The sequence below is a fragment of the Octodon degus genome, unplaced genomic scaffold, assembly GCF_000260255.1.
Source record: "Octodon degus isolate 3935 unplaced genomic scaffold, OctDeg1.0 scaffold00161, whole genome shotgun sequence".
Lineage (NCBI taxonomy): Eukaryota > Metazoa > Chordata > Mammalia > Rodentia > Octodontidae > Octodon > Octodon degus.
The window spans coordinates 6,220,089-6,241,800 of record NW_004524737.1 but is presented as its reverse complement, the minus strand read 5'-3'; the positions used below and the strand labels follow the sequence as shown (position 1 = coordinate 6,241,800).

Below are 21,712 nucleotides of genomic sequence, written 5' to 3'. Positions count from 1 at the left end.
TCTCTCTCTCTCTCTCTCTCTCTCTCCTTAACCACTATGAGGTGAGAATTTTTTTCTGCCATGGGCTTCTTCCCCACCTGACCAGAGCCAATGGGTCCAATTGACCATGAACTGCAACTCTGAAACCTTGGCATCTGTGGTCAAATAAAACATTTTAAATGTTTTCCTCTTTTCTCTTATTCAACTTATCTTTTAGGGTTTCATACTTTTGAAAGTTACTTTACTGCCATTTGAATGGGTTAAATTTATATCTATCTATCTATCTATCTATCTATCTATCTATCTATCTATCTATCTTCTCTAAATTCATCTTTTCTGTTTAGCTACAGAAATCTTGCCAGAAGTTGTGATGTTGTGGTTTCTTTAAGAGCTTTCACATGGAGTGGCTCTCAATTTGTGCTTTTCCGTTTGAAAAGACAGTCCTTTGCCCTAGTCTGTGGCCTTGGAGCTGCAGCTACAAACATCTCTTGTTCAGCAGATGGTTTGATGTGAGGCTTGCTCAGCAGTGGGCTCTGGAGAAATCCTGCCAGGGAGCCCTCTTCTCCCTGGCTTCAGTGTGCTTTCAAGTCTGGTTCCAATGGTGTCCGGCAGTCAACACTGTCGTGCCCCAATGCCTTGAAGCTGAGCCCCAGTGGCTGGGGTGGGGATGGTGACAGCAGTAAAACAGCAGCCATGAGATAGCACACATATGCCCCCTCTTTTAATTTTCTTTTTCTTTTTTTACCTTTTAGTTGATTATTCCCTGTCAGTAATTAGTGATTCTTTGTATTACATGTTCCCTCTTTAAGCAGCAGGCTGGTGTCTGCTACCTTGACTCTGAGTGACTATCATGTTGACATCTTGGAGAATGACTTGGTTTGTGTGATGGGGACAGGTGAGAGCTCTTGCTATGTGCATAATACTTCTGGGCAGCGATTATGAGATAGAGAGAGAAAGGCACATTGCAGAACTTCACGGCAGCCCTAAACAAGCAGACAAACAAGCCAGCAGCCATTGCAGGCAAACCTTTCTCCACTGTGTATGGCAGGCTGTTGGTGGGAAGCTGTTAACAAGTCTCTCCTTGTCAACTGTAAACACCAAGGTTCGCCAACTCCCCTCTAGTTAGCTACTCAATAACATGCTCATGTTTATTTCAACATAATTTCTCCTAGATCTGCAGGCAAAATCAATGCTCTGGGAAAATATGGGCTATTCTTTCAGAGGCTCTGTTTCCCCTTGGCTGGGGAGGACAGCCTCCCTGGGGAGCTTTACTAAATACTCTCTGGAGTGGCAGCTTCAGTCCCACAAATTTTCCCTAGACAGAGTGCATTGCAATTGATGAGTTTTCTGTTTTCTAAATTATTGTCAAGTTCCCGGCTCATCTCCCTGAGATTATTCCCATCATCTTTATTGGAGATTTGGGTGTCTATGAATACTTCAGTGACACATTTCCAGGATGTCTTTTGCTTTATGCTCACAGATGGCTCATCGCAATCATTCTATGCATTTTTCCTGTTTAATTCTCAGAGGGCATCTTCTTTTCCAGTGTTTTGTTTCCCCTCATTATGCTCCCCAATCTTTGTATTATTTCCCTAATAGATTCTCTCTAATTAAAAGTGTGCTAGAGGACACTTACCGTGGGGCTCCCTGGAACCTCCTGGAAATCAGGATGATGCCAGAGACGTTTCTGCCAGGCTTTCTATACCTTTTACTTCCTACGGTGGGGTAGGGAGGGAAATGAAAGGAGGAAGCACGCCCAGGGCAGTCTTGGTGCAGAAGTAACAGCAGTTGGTCAGACCTTTGCCCTTACTGCTCATCAATTTTTCTTTTCATTATGATACAAGCAGGGAGGGTGGAAAGGTCAAATGTTTGAAGTGATGAATTAAGATAGAACTATACGCAGAGGGCTCCTTATTGCTAGTGTCAGATTTAGACCTCTGAAGGGAAAAGGGTAAAAGGGAAACATATTTTTTCCTTGTTCAGTGAAGCCTCAGAGTGAAGAGTTTGGAGGGCCCAAGATCACCAACTGAGTGCTTGCCACTGACCTCTTTCTCACTTTAGACCAAGGAATATATTCCTGTGCTATAATATGGGGGCCACAGAGCATCCCCCAAGAATTTGCAATGTGTAGGGATGTTCTCTGAGAGTTCAGCTATAAAACTGACTTAGATACATCTAGGAAAGTGCAAAGTCACCTTAGAAATAAAATGTGTTCAGGTCTAAGATGTAAGGGGTTTTGACATGAGTGAAGAGAGAAAATATCTCTCAGAAGTCAGTAGAAGAGAGGCGATGCCTGCCTAGCTCCCTTCATTCTGCAGGGGGGGTCCTCCACCTCCAAAGCCTCCCACCTGCCTTCCTACCTGCCTGCCCGAAAAGAGTCAGGACAGGCAACCATTAACATCTTTTCACCTATCTTCCCACTGTCATTCCATCCGTACCAAGTAAATGTTTGCTCATCATCAGGTTCCCCATGTGGCTTCGCCTGCAGAGAATGTGGCGTGATGCTCATATATCCCCATCATATCTCTTTGACAGCTATTTAATCACTGGAAATGAACAAATTAGCACCGTGGTATCTGTGAGCTTGGCTGATTGGCTTCTGAACCTGGTAACAAATCAGTTGTGTGCTTTGTTCATCACTGGAAAACTGAAGGAGGCCAGCTGGATGTTCATGACACTTGCATATCCTCTGTAAATGTCTCAGGGTTACTACAGAGAGTCATTAATTTTACTGCAGACAAGTTTAATTCCAGGGGGAAAAGTTGAATAAACTGTAATGCTAAGAAAGCAGAATACTATTGGAATGAGCAAGGACATGAATTCGAAATTTATTTAGAGTTTGGGTTGAAGCCCTGGTTCTTTGATTTTCCTCCACAAGGATCAATTGTGTGTTTTGTCATTCTGTACTCTGAGTTCTTTCATCTAGATATTGAGGGTAATAACTTTTATTCACTGATGGAAAAGAGTTTTCAAAAGAATTAAATGAAATTTATCTACAAAATCCTTATCATAATGTCAGGCATTGTGGTAAAGGCTAAACAAGTTTTGTAATTATAGTAAATATCATCATCAAATAATATTTTTTATTTTAAGTCAAAAGCATATGTTACTGCTAATCAGAGTTTAGGTCAGCCCATGAGAATCAGTGTTAGTAATTGAATTTAAAAAATAGTTTAACTCAAAAGGGTAAAATTCAGCCAACATGAACTGTATGCTTACCACATGCTAGTTACTTTTCCAGTAAAAAGAAAAAAAAGTGAAGGTATCTAATTTAATTTTAGGTGGTAATAAATGAAGTGAAGATACAGACTGAGATAAAGTCCAGCAGTCCACCGTAATAGCGAGGAGCTATCAATTTTAGATATGGAAATGCTAGGCAGTGTGGAAGGCTTTCAGGGAAACTGACTCCTAGGCTGAGACTCAGACAGAGGGGTGGCATTCATACAAAATCTGGATGAATTATTGAAAGGAGTCCAGCCCTGAGGAAAGGAAGAGCCAGATATACTGTAGCAATTGAAAGAAAACCTATGTGGAGAGGGAACCCTGATGGAGGAGGTATGACAGGAAACGAGTTGGATCTGAGTAGGGAGGAATTACAGCGGGCACCAGCAGTGAGCAGTGAGGGTTGCAGGTTATGGAGGCCCCACCTGGAGCGTGTTCTGGGTGAACTGTCCTGAAGTTCATTGTGGAGGAAGTAGGAAGAGTGGGGGTTAATGGGTAATTTAAACAAGTTAAGAAATTGTGAATGGACTACACATAGAAGGGTCTGGTGTGTATTTTCTATAAAGCACAGCTTGGATTCACACTGATCTCTTGTCTTCAGCCCCCCATCTCTGGGATTACAGGCATGTGCCACCATGCCTGGACTGAGTAGCCTGCTCAGCATGCCCGGAGTGGGGGGGTGGGGCCAGTGCTGTACATGGTGCCTGGGATTGAACCCTGTCCCCTGCGCTTGCCTAAGCAAGTGCTTAGTCCACTAAGCTATCTCACAGGTCTTGGGGTGGATTTTGGAAATAAAACTGATGAAAATTCCTGACAATTCAATGGGAGGAGTGACAAGAGAGGAACTGCAGAAGACACTGGATTTGGGCTTAAATGATTACATGAGTGATCGTTCCATTGATCAAGGGTGGGCAGGCTGGGATAAGGAGTATTTGGAAAGAAATATTAGGAGTTATATTTATATTTGAAATACTTTTGAACTATTAGATACCAATTGACAAATTTTAAGTTTTACAGGTCAAGTTTGTGTTTTCTGTGAAGTTGTATAATTCCAAATCTGTACTCTGCAAGCTTTGTCATCTTGGATTCATATCCTCGGGACTGCTGTTTTCAATTTTTCTGCTGTGTGTGGAAAAAATATTATTTAAAAAATCTGACTTCCTCAGCGAGTTAGTGGTAGAGCTGCTTCTAAAAGCTGATCTTATTTATTATTTCTGAAAAGCTATAATTTTGACCTGACTTTGTCACTCCATAGATTCTTTTCATAATTAAGAAGCCTAAACAATCTCTAAGCTTAATAGAGCTTTTGGACAAAAACAGTACCTTGTTTTCATGCAGATAGTGCTTTATAAATAAATGACCAGGGTGGAAATGGACTAAGGGCCAAGCTGTGGAAGCCAAATAGACTTTCTTAGACTCGAAGACTTTAAAGGATTGTTTGCCCAGTTGGATTTATTGGCATTTCCAGAAAAATATAGATCATGTGATCATGCCCTAACAGCAGACCTTGTCAGATATGAAATCATGATTTAAATGTGTATACTTGGAATTTTGTCTAAACCCATATTTTTCACCTGAGAGATGTGGAGTGGCCAGAGCGGCTATTAGTGAATGCTGAGAAGCCAATACTACAAATCCTGAACAAAACCTCACACAATGTCCTATAAAAACCTCATTACTTACCCATGCTTTCTCTGAATCAGCATTCTGGACACTGCCATAGATATCCTGTAAATTAAACACTTGTAAACTATCCATTTATAACATTTGTCAATAGAAGCTACAGAAATAGATAACTTAAAAAAAAATTCTTCTTGCCGTAGCTTGGTAGCAGCTTGCATTAAAGTTTTATTTTATTTATTTAGTTTTTTGTTTGTTTGCAGCACTAGGGATTGAATTTATAGTGTTTGAAACACATCTCTAGATTTTTGTGGGTTTTTTTTTTGTTTTGTTTTGTTTTTTTATCTTTGAGACATGTCTCAGTAAGTTGTTAAGTTATCCAGGCTAATCTTGAACTCATGGTCTTTCTGCTTCAACCTGCTGGATTATGGGTATGTGGGGTTATGGGTATGTGCCTCTGTGCCCAGGTGCTTTGAGGTTTTGCTTTGATTTTTATGAATAGCTTTGAAGACCTCAGACCTACTGTGCTCTGGGCTGATAGTAGCTGGTCATATGTTCCAAGTAATTCAGACCACCTCTTTGACTCATTTATGAGGAAACTGGAAGCCAACCACGAGCAAGGAACTGTGCTAGGCACTTGGGCATGGAAAGCTGGAAGAGGTAATCCCTCTTACTGGTGTGGCATTAGTTCATTTCATTATAGTAAAATAACTCAATCTGGGTACTTTATAAATGAGACTTATTCAGGATCAGTGAGATAGCTCAGTGGACTAAAGTGCCTGTTTAGGCAAGTGCAGGGACCGGGTTCAATCCCTGGCACCACATACTGTGCTGGCCGGCCTGCAGGCGTGCTAAGCCGGAGACTAAATCTGGGCATGGTGGCATATGCCTATAATCCCAGGAGTCTGAGTTGCATAGTGAGACCCTGTAGCAAGTGAGAGAGAGAGAGAGAGAGAGAGAGAGAGAGAGAGAGAGAGAGAGAGAGAGAGACAGACAGACAGAGACAGAGAGAGAGAGAGAGACAGAGAGAGAGAGACAGAGAGAGAGAGAGAGAAACTCTAAGCCCAGGTCTCTATTTTCCTCCTCCATTGTGTAATCTCCTTCACACGCACTCCCAGCATGATGCCTCCCTCTATACTGCTGAACCAGCACAGAAACCCAATCTCAAACTTTCAGTCCCTACTCCTATGATCTGAACAAATCTCTATTATTATTATTATTATTATTATTATTATTATTATTATTATTACTTTGTACATGGTCTCACTAAAAAGCTCGGACTCATACTGATCCTCCTATTTTTAGCCTCCCCAGCACTGGGATTACAGATGTGTGCCACCACCCCTGAATTTTGGCTGGCTCAACTCAACCTGCATGTGGGGCTGGTACAGCATGAGGTGCCAGGGATGGAACAGCAGTCCCTGCTCTTGCCTAAACTGCCTAAGCAGGTGCTTCATCCACTTTATAAAAGAGATTTATTCAGGTCTAGCAAGGTAGCTCAGCGGACTAAATCACCTGCTATCTCGCTGGCCCTCAGTGTTTCTCTTTGACAACAACCCATTCTTGTGGGAAATAACTCGGACCCTGTGATACCTACCTTAGTCCCTTCTAACAGCAACACTCCCAGTGACCTAATTACTTTGTACTAAGGCACCTTCTTGAAGGTCTTATGGGTTCCGAAACTAACCTCTCAACTCACGAACACTTTAGGGGAGAACGAAATCAAAGCTATAGCAAGTACCCACAGAGGGCCAAGACAATTAGTGATGATATAGTATGATAGCAACTATTCCTGGTGGGAATGACACGGGGCAGATGTGACGGCTGGGGGAGGAGAATGTTGAGTTTGCAAAGCAGAGAGGTCACGTGACACCCTGTTACTTCCTAGACATATAATCTTAGAAAAGCCAGAATCTCTCCAAGCCTCTGGTTCTCCAATTCTGAAAGGAAAATTCTACCGTTGGGGTTTATATGGGTGGATTAAATATGCCCATAGACAGGAAAACTTACGAAACTACAAAGTGACCTATTCCTACATTTAATGTTCTGTGTTATGGTGATCCTACAGAGGACAGGTCCTGAAAATTCAGAGTTTAAAAAGTATATTCTCTCTTCCCCTGAGGACTCTACTGCGTGATTAGAAGAGACTCAGAAAACCACAGAAAGGCATTTTATGTGATGGTCACCATCTCAGTCTCAGCCTCTGAGCTCTAGCTGTTCCTTTTTACATGGGTCCAGTTCGCTTTGTGCCTCTGTGGGTGCTGAGGCCGCCTGTGGGATCCCATTGGGTCTTCACGTCTTCAGCGGGACCTATGATGTCTTGTCTGGATCCACATCCCCACAGAGGCCCCTGACTAGAGGTCCTAGAGACATCTTCAAAACAAAATGATCAAAAGTCCTGGGACATTCAGACCTTGTAACCTGAATTTCCTCCTACAACAGGTGGATTCTTTATTCTTTTTACATTATCTTTGCCAGATTTTCTTTCAAGCAATGCTCACTTTGTTGCAACACTCCACTTTGTATGTGCAGCTGTTCATGTAGGTTCTCCTGGGACTATCCTACTTACTTTTCCTCTTGCAAACTCCCTGACCTTTGCTCAGCTTTATTCTGGGCCATGATTACTTTTTATAAGCTACTGTATGGCTGGTGAATTGGTGCTCTGATTTGGACCTTTCTTGTTCCTGGTGTCCAGCCCTAGCCACAGAAATCTTCTCTGTATTCTCCTAGAACTTCACCCAGTCATTGTAATTGTTTTAGGTGTGGTTTATGGTAAGGTGTTTGGTTGTTCTAACCTTGAAGTCAGAACTCTTTCTGGGCAAGGACTTTGTATTTGTCACCCTTTGCCTTATGTCACTTTTGCACATACCTGGACAGAGGAGCCAAGCATGGACTGCTTGATGCACTGCAGTGATGCGAATGGTTCACGGGCTCTTCTGCCTTTCCCTGGATTTGAGTAAAACATTTAAGTAAATAGGTCTTTATCACTGTGAAATAAGCTGGGATGATACTGGTGCCTGTGGACCAGTAGCCAAAGGACGAGACGCTGTGTTTTACTGCCAGGCTTCTGATGGAAAGATTTCTCAATGGCATTATTTTTGTCTATATTGAATAGTAAGTGTCTAATTAGGGTTGCTTATTTCCCTGGTTCTGATTCACCCCAAGATTGGAACAACAGCTATATTTGCAAAGGTCCTGGTGCCCCTGGAGATGGAAGGAGCATAGAGTGGTGGGTTTTGATTAGAAAAAAGGCATTAGAAATGTTTTTTTTTGCCAGATTTACAACATGCCCACTCAATAAACCTTTTTTTATTGCACAGAATTGATTTCTTTTAGATGATTACTTTAGCATATAGTCTGTAGGTAATGGCAACGTAACAGAATTGGAGCATTTGAGGCAATGGGGATGATGGAGCATAGTTGTCCTGTTAGTTCATCCATAGGATTTTTATCTTTGGTGGGAGCTGGGAATGATAGAGCTCATCGGTCCTTCATGGAAGCTGAAAGGAACGTGATGGTGCTGCCATGGATCTGAGGCTGTTCTTGTGAAATCTTTTTTTTCCCTAATGATGCCTGCTTCTGTTCAGCTCTTTGTAAAGAATCTTTTTTTCTCCCTTCTACCTACACATCTGACTGCTCGTTTTTCAAAGTGTTGATCAAGGGCGCTTTCTTCTTTTAATAAATGTGGTGTATCCATTCCAAAGTATGCCTTCTATAATTAATAACAATAAAATCTGGCTACCTGTGGAGACTGTAGACATTGACAAAGACCCAGGGAAAGTACAAGACGGTACCTGCAGGCTCAGCATGGTGCTCTCTGCCTGCTCCTCTGCTTGCCAGCCTGCACCTGCTTCCTAGACACCCTGCTTGCTTGTGGGCATTCTTCCCGTAAGGCTCTTCTTGAGTCTTTGCTTGAATGGGAGAAAAAGTTGGGCTGCAGTAAATTTCTGTCTCTCATTTAGAAGAGAGAAGGCATTTCACTCAGTTGTCTTATTTAAAATCTGAACTGACTTTCTGATGGACACAGACAGATTGTTGTTCTGATTGCTTGTTTATGTAATATGTGAGCAAAGCCTCTCCCCTCAGAGACCATGTCCAGAGGCAGGCTCAGAAGTGCTCTCTTTTCCTTTCCAGATGTGAGCTTACAAGTGTTTAGCTCAGGACCCGGGACACGGCAGGTGTTCAATAAACCGAACTGAATACCAGGTGAATTTTATCTTCTATGCCTAGAGAAGTCTTTGAGTGTTCATTATGGCATGCGGTAGGGAAGCTTTTTTGGGCAAATGACACCATTCACTGGAATGTGACAAATTAAGGTAGCTTCCTCTGATGTCTCAGGCACTGCTTCTTCAGCATAAATATGAACTGTGCATAAATGTGCCTTGTGTATTATGGATTGATACTATGAAAGACTCTGATAAGTAATTCATATTTGTGTAGGCAGACACTCTGCGAGGATGCCTCAGAAATTGGCAATGGTAGCCAGTGCTAACGGAATAAATTGGGAAGCTGCTGATAGAGATGGGAAGTGACCCGATTTCCACTATATAATCTTGTTGTTTCATTGGGATATTTTTCCATGTGACAGTAGTGTCTGTATAAAAATAATTAAAATATAGTAATATAAAAGAAAGATATGAGTGTCCACATCCATACATAGTGCTATGTTTTAGACACGGCTTGAATGTGTTCCTCTCAAAGTTCTGCGCAGTGGAAGTATGGTTCCCCAGGGTACTGGTGTGGGAGGTGGGCCTACTGGGAGGTGGCAGGTCATAAGCATACCACCCTCATGGGTGGATCAATGCTGGCCTCAGAGGACCAGTTTGAGAGGTAACAAATTCTCACAAGTTGTGCAAGGCCACGCCATTCATTTGGCTCCTTCTGCATGTGGTTCTTTCCCTTTCAGATTGTCATGCTGTGACCCTGGCAGATGGCCCTCACCAGGATTCCAGTGATACCATCCCCAGAATCATGAGCCAAATGAACCTCTCTTCTTTATAAATTTTCCAGTGTCAGTTATTCTGTTAGGGAGGTACCAAACAGACTAAGAAATAGATACCAGTGTCCTTTCTTTATTCTCCTCTTTGGCCCTTCCTTTCTGTCTTTATGTGAATAATAAAGCTGCAAAGTACTCACCTGAAATCTTGAGGAGAAAGGAAAGCTCTGGAAAGGTAGACCCGGGATGTCACCTTCTTTTCATAGAGTTCTGCAAAATGAGAATGAAAATCTGGACATTCCGGGTTACCTGTCACCGGGCAGCCTAAGATGATAAAGGTCCTAGTTTATAGCCTTATGAAGATTAGCAATGAAATCTTTGTGATTAGACATGGTTTCTCCTACATATGTCCATGATAGCAAGCATAGGCACCCAGAATAGTATAGAGCAAGTAATTGATTTTCAGGTGATTTGTTGGAGGTGAATCAACCTCAGTGACTGCCGATGGTGGTCTGGTCACCTACTCATGAACTTTTCCCCTTTGACTCTGTAAGCTGTACTGCAGTCAGGGCCAGTATCCCTAGGGATCTGCACTGAGGGAGGATCAAGCCCTTGGAGCTGGACTGGGGGATGGTGCAGAGGGGAGTAGAAACAAAAGCTCCTCTTCTCTTTCCTGAAACCGATGCTTAGCCATGACCATGCGTCTATTGTTCCCGGAAGCTCAGGGCAGGAGCTTGGCCTTATTGGACAATGGCATTTGAGGCCCTTGATGTTGGGTGTTTCTTTTGCTTCCAGATTACTCTTGGTCAAGTTTGTAAGATTTTCCTAAACTAATGTTATATTAAAAATTAATCAGAGAATAGTCTGGGTAGTGTTATTAGCTCTGGATGCTTAGCAACTCACAAGCCTGTGCTAACATTTGTCACAATTCAAATATGCAGAATATCTTTTTTTGTTGTTGTTGTTCAATTCTCCTTCTAGGGATGGACTTCTAAGGACAGGCCCAGATACAAGTAAGAGCGTGCTGTGGACTGAATACTTGTGTTTCTCCCAAAACTCATGTTTTGAAACCTAACCCCTGAGGTGAAAATATCAAGGGCTGAGGATCTAATCATGTGGACGATAATTATCTCAAGAGGGAAAAGTTCTCAAAAGTGGGATTAGTGCCCCTATAAAACAGACCCCAGTGAACTTATTTTTCTCTTTTGCCTTATGAAGATACCTTGATAAGCTCCTGTGCTTGATCTGTTGGAGCCTTTTTCATGAACTTTCTAGCCTCCAGACCTATAAAAAATAAATTTCTGTTGCTTACAATTCTATCAGTCCATAGAGTATAAATGAACAAGGACAAGGTTGTTCTGGTCTAGATTGAAACATACCAATCAAACAGAAATTAATAAATATCTTCACACTACAAAATGCTGGTCAAATTTTATTCAGGTGTGTCTCTGAGACTTTGGATAAAAGAAATAACTGAATTAAAAGATTGGGAATTAAAAGACAACCTCTGCTAATGTGAGTGGGCCTTGTCCAGTCAGTTGAAGGTCTGGACAGAACAAAAGTCTGCCTTTCTCTGAAGTGAAGGGAGGCCTTATGCTACCTGACCACAGTTGAGCTGGGCCAGTGAGCTTTCCCTCCCTTCAGACTTGAACTGAAGCATCTGCTCTTCCTTGATCTTCAGCCTGCCAGCTGAGTCCTATGGTTAGTATCAGATAAGGTCAGGGTTTGTACCCCAGCAGCCTGACCCCAAACTTATGGGCTGGACTCCTTGGCATTTTCCCATGTGCTTATCTCAGTGTGTAGTAGATCATCCTTAAGCTGTGGAGCTAGTTCTGGGTGACACCTTTTGCTTAACCCCTTCCTAAGTGTGTGACTTGGACAGAGTTGTATAATGTCACCTTGTTGCCTTTCTAGGCACCTATGCTGTTTCCTAACTGCATGAGCTGTAGTTACTTCTTGCTGTACTTTCCTTTTGATTTTTCCTTAGGTCTTAACAACTTCTCTTCATTCTGCTCAAAGCCTTTCCTTTCTCATGTTTTCACACTGACCCCTTACCACTGAGTGTTTCACCCAAATATTATCTGTTCCTGAGCATCCTAGCTGAAGTGACTGGTTCTGTCCTAATAATTAACTCTAACCAATCACACTTCATTTCCTTTAGAGCACTTATCAGTGTTTACCATCATTTTTTCATTTATTTTTAATTTTTGCCTACCAGTATGTTGGCTCTTTGTAGTGAATGACTATATCTTTCATATTCAGCAGTTTCCTTAGCATCCAGCTTAGTGGCTAATCCACTGTAGATGTTCACTAAATGTGGATAAATACCTTGACTACAGGTTATTTTTATGCACAGTCTGGTGATGATATTACTAATTTTCCAGCAGCATCATTAGCAATTGAAAGGATAAACACATCCAGCTCAGAGTTTGATGCTGAGTAACTAGCAGTGAGCTGGTGGTCACGGCTGCCTTGCTGTTTTCCAGCTACAGGTGTTATGACTTACATCTCAGTGTCCTTCCAGAGTCTCAGGCACTCTTAAGTGGGGATTTGGGAGCTGATTAGACCAGGACTATGATAATGGATCATGGGTCTGGGTACTGGACTAATCATTTGATTGGATTAGCATAGTTTAGGGAGTAGATGATAGACTTATAGAAGAGGAAAGGCCCATGCTGGTGTGGGTGGCACCAGCCAATGGGCTTGCAGCCTGAATAGAATAAAAAAAAGAGGAGGAAGGAGGAGGTCTGGCTACGTACCGCTGCCATGGCATGAGCAGGCCTCCTCTGCCATGGTATCCTGCCTTAGAGGCAGCTGACTATGGACCGGAACCTCCGCAAACTGTGAACTAAAACAAACCTTCCCTCATTGAACTCGTGCTGTTGAGTATGTTGTCTTAGAAGTGAGAAAGTACCAAGCCTGGAAGCCATGAAAAGATGTTGCACCAAATGTAACCTTAACAGCAAAGTAGTCCCTGAAGCATTGCTATGCTTATCCTCAGTCCTGGGGAAAACAAACTACATTTTCTATTTAAGGGTGATGGAACATGGATACAAAATAAGCTTCAGCATGTGGACCCATCTGTCATTTTTCCCTCCACCCCTCCTGCATCTCCCTTCCTGGGAAGGTGCCCATGGATGTGATTGTCTCACCTGTAGTTGTCTGCTATGATGATTGATCACTGGCCAACAAATCAGATCAGACAGAGCACTACTGCTGTCCTAGTCTGCCTGTGATGGAAGGTGTGGCAGCTGCATTAGTCAGTAAATCATTGCAGGGAGACACAGGCCGTGCTGCTTGGACATCGCTTCAGGAAGCTGCTGTTTCTGCAAAGCACTGCTCTGCCACAGAGGCTCCAACTACCCCTGTGGCTTTCTTTTCCAAGGGAGGTGGCAGCATTTTCATCTGCCCTAGCCTGAGGGCCAGGGTAGATTTGTGCTTTAATGCTTGGATCCTTTGCATCCCTGAACTCTCATAAATCAGAAGCCAGCACAGAACATAGGTCAGGAAGCCAGGGTTTCGTGGGGACTCAACTTGGCCTTATTGTGACTAATTATCCTAATAAAAAGCACTGGAAAAAAGATTTCTGAAAACAGTTTGTTAGCTAAAACAGCGATGCTCTGTAAGATACTCCCTCTCCCTCCCCCTTTGTGCCATAATGAGAAATCGGTGGGGTCAGGGTCATCCCTATGATCTCCTGTAGTGCTGTAGATGGAACCCAGAATCCCTTTATAATAATGATGATGATGATAAGAGTTAGCAGCAATGAAGCCTTACAGGTGCACTGCGCCATTAATCACTCTACACATGGATCTATTTAATCTTCTAGACTAATGAACTAAGAAAACGGATCAAAGACCTATTTGGTGTGAAAGCGTGCAGACTGTAGGTACAGAATCCTGATTTTAAGATTCAGAAATGGCAGAGGATAGTACTGATCCAGTACTGACCCCCCCAAAAAGGCCCATAAGGTTTTTCTCCCACTGATCTTGCGATGTGGGCTATCTCGCACCTGAATAGTCACAGGTATGAAGTGAATTTCAGTCGGAATTAGAAGCATGCCCAAGGCTACCCACTCTTGCTAAGCAGCAGAGGAAAGATTCAAATCAAGTTTGTCAGATTCCAAACTGGATGTGGAGACTACATGAACTAGTTTATAGATGCAGGCTTTAAAATCCTCTTGCCAAAAGACTTTCTCCGTTGAGCCTCAGCTTTCCTCTATTACTAATAAATAGGCAAACTAATTTCCACATGATATGGTCTGAAAGTAAAGCAAGGAAACCTTTTGCAAGCTGCATGAAGCCAAAAAGATGGAACTATTCAGCACTTTCATTGTATCATTATCTCAGGTTCCAAACTTGTCATCTTTATAGTCTGTTAAATTAGTAAAAGAAGCAAATCTTCATCGACACTGACAGAGCGCAACACTGTGTATTACATAAACTGTTTGGCACAGACTGGTTTGAGAGCTTTCAAGACACAGATTTGTACTTTTCACTAGCCTGACTCATAATCGTAACCTAGCATCCATTCAAGTTTAAACACTGTAGCTCTTTTTAGGAGTAAGAGAAAATAAACCTTGCTGCTTTTTACTGGTTGATTTATCGTGGCATGACAATATTGGACATATTAAATTTTAATATTGTCACTGTCTTTTCACCACCAGCCTTGTGCTGGGGAGCTCAGGAATCATTTGATTTTAAAAGGGACTTATATTGCAGTGGTTAGGCAGGTATATAATCCTATCCTCTCAGAAATTTGTAAGATTCTTTTTCAAGGTGTGCAAACTTTTGACACGCATTTATTATGCTATTTGAGTGCAAAGGAAAGGTGATTTTCTACTTCCATCGGCATAAATAATACTCTGTTGGCCTCTGCACCATGTTCTAACAGCACTGTTGATAATGCCTTGCAGTTTACTAGGCAAAGAATCCAGCTCTCCCCATAAATGTCAGGGAGAGAGCATGGAAAGACAGCTTTGAATTTCAGCTGATGATTCAAATAGGTCCCCAGTCACGCTGGCAAGAGATCACCCATGGGGAGCGGGCACTGCTATAAAGAAGGTATCCTGTTCAGTTCATTTCCTGGAACCACAAAACTCCTCGGGGAACATGGCAACCTTCTGATCCTCATGGTAAAATAATTCCGGTGGTAGTGCATATTTTACCAAAGACAAAGCATCTCTTAGGCTGTGGCAACTTCACACCTCCTATTCTTTCCATTCATCCCTACTCTGACCTTGTATCATCAATTTAAAAAAAAATACATGTCAGTCTATGATAATATCATGCAGGAATACTGGTGTAATAAAACTTCCCAGGAATTCTTTTTTTTTAATTTTTTATTCATTTTAATGAGAAAAAAAGATAAAATAGCAATGGAATAGTTTCAAAACCAGGTTAGTAGGATAGTTACAATAAATAATACATTGTGTATTGTTGTCTTTGTAGTAGTTATTCAGAAAAGATATGGAACGCTTCACAAATTTGCATATTGTCCTTGTGCAGGGACCTTGCTAATCTTCTCTCTATCATTCCAGTTTTAGTATGTGTGCTGTCAAATCAAGCACTTCCCAGGAATTCTATAAAACATATCTGATAGAAACTATTGTGGATCCCAAATCATTTTTTTATTTTTTTTACCTTGGTTATAAAAGCTGATTTTGTCTGAAACAGCAAAATGATTACACAAAAGACATATTTTTCAGGTTCCATTATAAGACAATGCAGCCATTGTGGAGATCCTAATCTATGACAAAGGTACTGGCCACTTTAGAGCTAACCCCAGTGTCGGGAAACTTCAATAAGTGTGATGGAAGCTGGAGTTATGAACAGACCTTCTACTGATGTGAGCCCCTCCGACTTTAGGCCGGACTGTGGACAGATGGCTGCATCTCTGGTAGCCATGTTCAGCAAGGAGGCAACTGCAAGGCACTGTACTAAGTAAGGATGGTAGGGGAGTGCAGTAGAAGAACTCTTGGTGCCTCATGAGTTATTGAAGACACTGTAGTACTTTTGTAACCATCTGCTTTAGGACTCTTATTAAACAAGAAACTGCAGTTCTAATTTATTTACATATGAGTAGTCATCTCTTGTTGGTAGAATTTGGGAGGAGCAGTTGCTGTGCTGTAGATATGCAAAAGAGGTCTTCCACAGAGGGCCACATGGCAAGGAACTGAGAGTGTTTCCCGCTGGCTGGCATGGTCTGCTTGCTTAGAAGTTGAACTTAGTAGCCTAATCATGTCTACTGAGGACTACAGCACATCCAGAAGATTGTGCATGGCCTCATGGAAGACCACAAGGAAGTTAAGTACCTTCTGAATTCCTTTAGAGCCTGCATGAAAGAATAAATGTTCGTAATTATTTTAATTTGCTAAAGCAATATATAAAAATATAGGTGTTAATATTTTATATACTTATTATATGTATTAAGCTGATGCATCAAGTGAATAATGTAAAACTGACATGCACAAGCCTATAAATGAAAATACCAAGCCCCCTTGAGGAGGCATCATAGTTAAATATGAGTATGGACTTAATTGGTTTTTTAGTCATTCTTAGGACTACAGGAGATACTAACCCTCATAAATTTCATGCTCCACTCATCGGGCATTTTCTTATTTACCATGTGGCAAGTTAAATTTAGACTAAAAAATTCCACATATTCTCCTCTATTACCTTCCCATCTCTGGAAGGCTGTGGCCTATTGGACACAAGACCATAGAGAACAAGAGCGCCTCCCTTTCCTTCTTAATGGTACTTGGTATTTCACAGGGAAATCTTGTCTTCGGAAAGGAGCATGGCTTCCAATTTCAAGGTCAATTTAATTGAAAGGAAAGAACTGCCTTCTCAATCTAAAGTGAGGTCCGGATGGTTAGCCACCTGAATTCCTGCGACATTCCAAACAGCTATTATTGGCCCAGGCTCCCCGGTATTTTTGCAAACACTTACTTAAGTCTCCATCCACCTGGGTTAGCTTTAAAGTGGTCAGCACCTTCCTCATAGACCAGGATCTCACTTTCAGCCCATTGGCTTCTGAGGCTTCTGTAATCTTCCATCTATCACTCCCATGTTGACCCCTGTGTGTTATACAAGGTTGCCAGAAGACCTGTGGTGCTATATATATAATATATATATATATCCATTTGAATTATTGGTCATTTGATTCTGATTAAGTACCTATTGTTTGCTCCATCTCCATCCTGTCAAGTGTGAAGCTACATGACAGGAGCTGTGCAGACTCCACTAAAACAGTAAAGCTGTGCTAAGCCCAGCAGAAGCAGGCTGCAGAACCTTTCTGGAGCAGCCCCATAGCATCGGGCTCAAGACCTAAATCCACAAGAGAACCCACCATCGTTCATTTCTGACCTGGCTATTGAGCACCCCAAGAGTCCGATTATGACAACAGTGGTTGGTAAATATCAGAGACTCCAGTAAAGTGTTGGCAAATGGTCCAACTGAATTTATTCAGATTCCCTGATTAAACCAATAGTAAAGCTATTACTATCTCTTCTGTAGTGAATTTTAATGTGTATTTCATCTTCCACTTCTATTCCTTTTCTGAATACATGCTTGCAGACTAGAAGTTGAGCTTCCTGACCTAATTCCTCTTTAGTTAAATTTGCCTTTCCTCCCTCCCTCCTTCCCTGGCTGCTTTCCTTCCCTTTTCTTCTCCCTCTTCCCACCTCTTCTTCTTCTTCTTCTTCCTGTTGCTGTCCCTCTCTGTCTCATTGTCTCTCTGTCCCTGCCTGTCTATCTGCCTGCCTGTCTGTCTGTCTCTTTCTCTCTCACACTCCCCTTCCTCCTCTCTTTGCTGTATTGGGTGATAGGTAAACTTCCAAAGACAGACATTCAGTCACCACATGTTTAACTCTATGCCAGTCAGAAATGTTCTGAGGCTGTACAATCATCTCTGTTCTTTCCATTTCAAAGTTCCTTGGTGATGAACTCAAATAAAGACGCTGAATAACAGTGCCCGTGAGCCGAACACAGGTGCGTGATAATTTGGGAGTTGGGGTTGACAGGCACCAGCGCTCCCTGATGGGAAGTGAGAGCCACATGCCGGCTCCTGGTCTGTCTTTGAATACTTCCTTCAAGTTAAACATTCGCTCACTTCTGATTGGAAATTTTTTTTTCCTGTGGTTGAGGTAGCACATGTGCAGGACCAAAGGAAAGCTTCATTAAGTGCTGGCCTGCTTTCCTAAACAAACAAGCTAAAAGGAGTTATGTACGAGATACTCTGCTTGTTGCTCTTAAAGGGCAACTGCTTGTTTTGCGCCTTTTGCAAACAGGAAGCTTATTTCCTCTTCTCCTACTATGCTCAAGGTAGCAATCTCAGAGCAGCATAAAGCAAATGGGAGTGAGCAATTCAGGTGCAATTTACTCCCAAACTGAGTTAATGGATCTGCAGCAGCTTCACTGAAGTCACTATCAAATGAATATATGAACACATGTAAGCACTAACACACACACACACACACACATACTTGTACATATATATGGTTTTGTCACTCTACCTCACATTACTTGCCTTTCCAGTCACTGTCAGAGAAAGGGAGCCTCAGCACACTGGTGCCTTTTGGCTGAGCTGAAGGTATTTGGTCTGGTATGTTTGTTGCAAACCAGATCAGACTGGGACATTCAATCTACCATGTTGGTTTGGGATCCGCCTGATTGCCTCCATGGGAGCTGTAACAAGAAAAACAGTACTTAGCAAGCGATTGCGAGCCATGCTCAGGTGAGGGTGGTTTCCTTTACAGGCTCAGTCTCTTCTAATCAACATAGCAAGGGGGCGGTCAGGGGAGAGCCCAGCATCAGTCCATTAGAGAGAACGAGGCAGCCAGCTGCACCTGCTTTCGCTGAACTGTGCTAAGCATCAGGAGCAGCTACCCCTTTTCTTCCTCTCTTTTCAAGTGTTGCTTCAGTTTTTTCACATGTGTCCTTCTGGCTGCCACTTCTTTCTTTCTTTCTTTCTTTCTTTCTTTCTTTCTTTCTTTCTTTCTTTCTTTCTTTCTTTTTTTTTTTTGACTTTGACAAACTGTTTATTAAATTTTGAATCATTCTAGGGTATTGGTATTGCAGCCCAGAATCTCAGGATCAGAGGGGTGGTAAAATGAAAATAGTGAATTTGGGTGTCTGGTCTCTCAAAAGTACCTGCTGTTCAACTCCTGATTCTTCAATGGCGGCCAGGAGGATCACCCTTCCCCTGGAACCATCCTGCTCCATGGCCAAAGCTAGAGCACTGGCAGTGAACTGTAGACACTTCTCCTTGTTCATGCCTTTCCGCTAGGTAGCATCAACATAGCCACAGATATACAAGCTCCCAGAATCTCCAATGGCAAAGGGCTGCCTTACCATCATACCTCCATACCTCCCGCGGGAACTGAGTAGACCTGCCCTCCTCCTTGAGGGCCCCAGCCTGCGGCGATGATTCCTGCCATCAGCTCTTCCCGGTATCGGTAACACATCTCCTTAAACAGGCTGGCTGTTGTATGTACCAGGGAAGACTCATTCAACTTACTGCTGTGGAAACCAAGCTGATAAGTGAAGCTTCCGCTACTGCCTGGTTATCAGCTGCTGAACCTGAGCAGCAGCAGATAATTCGGTCATGAATACAAGTCAGCTTGTCAGTCACTCGATTGGCGATGTAGGACCCAGGGGTTGTTCTGGAGTCCGCCCCCAGAACCACACCCTTGTCGAACTGCATAGCCATGATCTTGGTCCCTGTGGAGACTTCCTGGTTTTCCCAGTCTGGGGCGATGGCCTCCGCCTCCCCAGGCGGGTGTAGGTCCCGCTCCTCTAGCTCTTAGCACAGTAGCCTCCATTTTTCTCTGGCTGTCACTCTGGATATCTGGATTTGAAGGACTTGGCCAAGCCCTTGGGATGCAGTTGTTGAACTTGGGGGAAGAGTTGTATATTGTGTCTTTGTTAGAAATCTGGAGTGTTTTTTGCATAACTGTTAAAGATAACTCTGGGGATGCTGTCTAACCTCACTATTAAAATAATGGAACTAATCCCCTAAGAATTGTTCCTTTTTTTCCCCTTGTTTTGGGGTCATATGGGGCATGTTGAGTTATCTATGTTCTCTGCTCCTTGAGAAGTGAGATCGGGGTTAGGCACACTGGTAGCACTATCCTATGACTTCCAGTTAGAATATCAATCAGTTATATCCAAATCCCAATTATTTCTACTAGTTGCATGATTTTGGTAAACTTCCTTGTCCTTTGAAGCTTCAATGTTTGTGTTCAGAAAAGTCAAGTTAGCATCTGTTTTCATCCCATGGGATGGCTAATGTCTGGATGCCTCCCCCAAGCCTCTGTGCTTATAGGTGGGGCTTTGGGGAGGCGATGGAATCAAGGGGGTGTGAACTCATCCGCGGATTGGTCCTGTGGTGCGTTTATAGCTAAACATAACGTTGGGAAGTGAAGCCTGATTGGAGGAGTGGGTCGCTCGGGGTGTGGCCTCATAGGGTCTCTCTGCCTTCACCTTCCTCCTTCTCTCGCTGGATGCCACGAGCTGCCCCACCTCGGAACCAGTGGACTATGAATGGAAACCTCTACAAACTGTGAACCAATATAAAATGTTCTCAGACTTGTGAGTGTTGGTTATTGTGTCTCAGGGACGTAAAATAACTAAGACACTCCATGATTTTGTCAAAGGTTCAAATGAAAATATTTGTTAATTAAACAAAAAAAGTCATCTGTCGATACTAAGGTCTTTTCTGTGTATTAGATGTGGAGGAGTTAATAAACAGTCAGATTTAACCTACAATTGTGGAGGTTACTGAATCATGAATAAAGGAAGGAAAAAGGTAATTATAGAGTTTGAGAAGTACAGTGAGAAGAAGTACAAATTAGAGTTTGAGAAGTACAAATTTATGGAGAGTAATAGGGAGAAGCTTGATCTCCAAGCTTCTTCAAAGAGGTGATATTTGAAGTAAATGAACATAAATTGTGTGTCTCAGTGCCTGGTAACTGCAAGAGCCTTGTGAGTGCTTGTTGGTATTTGTAAGAGTCACACTGCAGTTTCAGTGTGAAACTGTGAAAGCAGTTCTAATCTCTTCCTTTAGACTATTTTCTGCAGCCTCCAAGCAGTGGCACACATCTTTTAAAAATCTGAATAAATGTATCATCAACAAAGTCATGATATGTATGTCCATATCCATAGGTGAAGCAATATGTCACAGTTATTAATGGAGCGAACCAGAAAGTGAAATTTTGAGAGACAACAACTTTGTCACTTCTCACCTGAAAGTGAGACATTGGCCTTTCTATGAGAGAAAACAACAATTACTGGTTTAAATGCAGACACTAAAATTATCCTTGGTGGGAGGCTTCAGTTGAAAATGTTTTTTCCTAAGATTCTGTAAGATGCTATAAAAAGTAAAGCCATATTAATATGCTGAGCTAAAAGGCTCAAGTCAACAACTTCTGACATTGCCAGTCTTATGGAAAACCCACTACTATTATGGACTACTGGATTATGTTGGATTATTTTACTAAATTCATGCACCTACAATATTTAAATGGAAATGGAATACCCATCTCTGATAAAACTAAACAAAAAAGGGGATACTATTTTGAATCTGTATATACAAAATAGTTAGGATAGATATACAGCTACTTTCAATTCAATGAGAAGAAAGATTTGTACTAATAGTGTTTGGACAGGATATCATGTCTGCATCTTGTACTATGAAGACAACAATATGCAATGTATTAATTATTGAAACTGTCCTACTAATCGGTTTGGAAACTGACTCATCGCTATTTGTTTCTCAATAAAATTAATATAAAAAAAGATGCTGCAACTTCCTGGGCATAAATAGATGGGAACTGAAATCAACTCAAGTCTGGGTTAATAGGGAAATGGTGTCTGTGTGTTGGCCACAGAAGCACTCCAGCTGTTGTCCCTGTGAGGAGAGCTTTGTGAGAATCCTGTGAGGTCAGAAGGTGCG

At 42.2% G+C, this 21,712-nt stretch overlaps 1 non-coding gene and 1 pseudogene across 1 annotated transcript; both read right to left on the bottom strand.

Annotated features, from left to right (window-relative positions):
• Nucleotides 1–15,219: 15,219 nt before the first annotated feature.
• LOC111813053 lies at nt 15,220–15,326 on the bottom strand. Its single transcript, XR_002818393.1, has one exon. It is a non-coding gene; the product is annotated as a U6 spliceosomal RNA (small nuclear RNA).
• Nucleotides 15,327–18,852: 3,526 nt separating this feature from the next.
• Nucleotides 18,853–19,580, bottom strand: LOC101559633 (annotated as a pseudogene).
• Nucleotides 19,581–21,712: the final 2,132 nt, after the last annotated feature.